We start from the raw sequence: 3,873 nt of genomic DNA on the forward strand, positions 1-3,873 counted from the left end.
TTGGAGTTGTGGAGAAAAAAGTCACTTTTGGACAGATTGTACAAAAAGGAAGCAGAATCACAAATCAGAGGATGATGATTCTATACATTCACCATGAATGAGTTAAGTATGATTTTAAGGTCATATAAACGAGTGTAAGACTTATACCAACAATGAGGGTAAAATGACAGTAATACCCCCCTAATACACATTCTATGGTTTGGAAGATTTCTGATCGACCTAAAACTTTACATAACGCTATTACTACTTATGCATGATTTTTTTTTTTTTTTTATAATTTGGTAGATTATTGATATGAATGTTTGAGTTATGGCTTATGAACCTTGTGAGATATTTTATGCTTAGGTTGTGCTCAAGCCTTTTATGATAGCCCCTTCGGGCTAAAAACATGAATTTATGTTCTTATGCTCTATGGTCGTTAATTGAGTCTCGCTTAATGCACTAAGTTACTTTAGACCTCTCATATCTACAACACGTCATGTTCTCATGTCTTTCTTCACCTTGGTGAGATATCCAACTTTGTGTGATGTCAAACTCATTACAGGGGACACATGGAAATGTCGGGGCTACCATAGGAAAATTTGGATTCCAAATGATAGTCCAAATCCTGGACTCAGGTATATCCTCAAGTTCATATTTGTGACTAACTATGTGACCTAGTAGGCCTTTCCAGGGAGTATCCTCGAGTTCATATTTGTGACTAACTATGTGACCTAGTAGGTCTTTCCGGGGAGTATCCTCGAGTTCATATTTGTTACTAACTATGTGACCTAGTAGGTCTTTCATCGGAGTATTTTATGATTATAACAAAATTTGTGTGGGGTGGAAGTGGATTGCCGGATGGGATCCAATCTCCTTAAACCTATTCTAGGATGAGGGACCACCCAAGTGATTATTAGGGATAGGCGAACAAACTTTCCAAGTATTCATGAGTCATAATAGAACCAATGATTATATTTTATAGATGGGTTTAGAGTGTAGTACCTTAGTGTCAACAATCAATACGATATAGAGTCTAGAAGTAGGTAACTTATGGAGTATTTTATACTAATGGCAGTTTCACATGTTTTTCAGGTACTAACTAGATGCTGATCGGGGAAGGGAGTGGTCTGGGAGCTAATCCCATGGATAGATAGCTTAAGACCAAAAATAGATATATCCTCCAAACAAGTTGTTATAGTATTTGTGATGTATTTTCGGAAGAGTTATCAGGTCTACCCTTGATAAGGGAGACAAGCTTTGGGATCGAGTTAGAACCCATAGTTACACCAATCTCCTAAGCATCTTACAAAATGGCTCTTTCAGAACTTAAAGAACGTAAGGAGCAGTTACAGGAGTTGCTCGAAAAAGGGGTTTGACAAACCTAGTGTGTCACCATGGGGAGCTCCAATGTTGTTCATCAAGAAAAATGATGGATATATGTTGTATAGACTATCAGAAGCTTAACAAAGTCGTGATTAAGAACAAGTACCCCTTATTGAGTAGAGATAACCTATTTGACAAACTTTGAAGGGCATTTGTGTTTTCAAAGATAGGTATAAGGTCAAGATACCAACTTATATAGACGTCACCATGTGAAAAGAGCTTTATTGTGCTCAAAGATAAGCTAGTGACTGTACAGGTACTCACAGTGTCGGACAACTCATACTTTTGTAATCTATAGTGATGCTTGGTTTGTGTGGTGGTACAAAACGACAAGGTCATAACCTATGACTCTTGGGAGTTAAAAGAACATGAGCCTAACTATCCTATACATGACTTTCGACATGTTGTCAAGTTGTGGGACATTCTCACGAGCATTATCAGTGATTGTGATGCGAGATTCATAGGGACCTTTTGGATTGAGTTATTCAAGCTATTGGGGTCGAGCCTAAACATCTCTTTGAGTTATCTTCCCCAAATTGAAAGGTTTAATAGCATGCTCGAAAAGTTCTTACGTCACTCTGAAAATTTGGTAGCACTACTTGTATGGAGAGAAGATATAAGTATTTACTAATTATAAGAGCTTGAAGTATCTATTCATGCAGAAGGAGCTATATACGAGACGGTGTCAGTTGTTGGAGTTAATAAATGACTATGACGTGGAAAACTGTTACCATGCATGAAAGACAACATTGTGGCAAACACATTAACAAAAAGATGACTAGTTTACGATTAAAGGTGTTTCAATAAGATTGACTCAGTTAACAGATATCATAAGAGAGATGTTCAAGATAGTGATTTGTCCTTTACGAAGTCCTAAAATAGCTAAGGAGAACGGTTCAGAAGGATTTTTAGTATCCTTAAACAAGGAGTCACGACCCAATTTTCATGTCGTTGCTTAGTAAAAACTTGAAAACATATACGAGAACGGTAAAAATTTTACATTTTATAAAACATAAACATATTTTATTTACAAATCCAAAACAAGGGTTAGTTTGAATACATTGTGCACTTGCTTCGCTTTTGTATTCGACTAGCTCGTTCTTGTCACCTTAAAAATGTGAGAAACTTAAAAGGACACACAATATTTTAATCTGAATCAGCAAGCCACGTGAATTGTTGACAGCCCAGTAGAAGACTACTTAGGTAGATGACTAATCTTCTTTTAGAATTATTCTCCTCTCATCCTCACGAAAGATAGAGCTTCGGGTTTCAACATCTTCATGGTTTCTTCTGCTCTCATCCCTAGAAAACTCGCAGTATCTTTGGATTGACTAACGACTCTCCACAATGGTATGATATTGTCCACTTTGAGCATAAGCTCTCATGGCTTTGCTTTGGGCTTCCCCAAAAGGCCTCACACCAATGGAGATAGTATTCCTCACTTATAAACCCATGATCTTCCACTAAATTAACCAATGTGGGACAACTCCCAATCCCAATAATCCTCAACATGATTATCTCAAGTTGGTGGTATTTAGTTGTAGGTTTTTAATGGTCGAAAAAATCCCTAAATAACTTGAACTTTAGGGGTATTTTAGTATTTTTGTCACTTTTTATTATTTTTCTGAACAAAAACTTAAACTGTTTTTCTATTACCGAGTATCTTGAAATTCCTTCTCGATAAGAAATTAAAAATATGAAAAATTCCTTTAAAATTAGAAAAATGATATTTTTGCACTTTATATTTACTTTTTTTCATTTCAAATCATGTTCCAAATGCATCATGTCCTTATAATTCTTTGTTAGGACATTTAAACCACGTGCTTAAGTCCTTTGTCCTTATTTGGGTCCCTTAATTCCTTTTCTCGGATCCTTTAAACCTTACATTCACTTAACCTATTTTAACCTTACTTGGAGTATTACAACAAGTCCTTTCAACATGTTTTGTCTTCACTCACGTGAGTCCTAGAAAAATTTCTAATAGGTCATCTAATATAGATTTGCTCCAAGAAAGCACGTTTAACCATGAAGTTTCTGTGATTGAGCCACCAAAAAGAAAAGTACACTTTGTTGGTACAAGTAGTAGCTGTAACGACTCAAGTTCATAGCTAGTAGATATTGTCCTCTTTAGGCTTTCTCTTTTGGGCTTCCCCTCAAGGATTTAAAACACGTCGGCTAGGGGAAGGTTTCCACACCCTTATAAAGAGTGTTTCGTTCTCCTCCCCAACCAATGTGGGATATCACAATTAATATCTGCTAGCGGTGGGTCTGAGCTCTTACAAACGGTATCAGAGCCAGACATCGGACTATGTGTCAGTGGGAAGGCTGTTCCCCGAAGGGGGTAGACACGAGGCGGTGTGCTAGTAAGGACGCTGGACCCCGAGGGGGTGGATTTGGTGGGGGTCCCACATCGATTGGAGAAAGAAACGAGTGACAGCAAGGACACTAGGCCCTGAAGGGGTGGATTGTGATATCCTACATTGGTTGAAAAGGAGAACGAAACACCTT

Source organism: Cucurbita moschata, unplaced genomic scaffold (assembly GCF_002738365.1).
Source record: "Cucurbita moschata cultivar Rifu unplaced genomic scaffold, Cmos_1.0 Cmo_Scf00040, whole genome shotgun sequence".
NCBI lineage: Eukaryota > Viridiplantae > Streptophyta > Magnoliopsida > Cucurbitales > Cucurbitaceae > Cucurbita > Cucurbita moschata.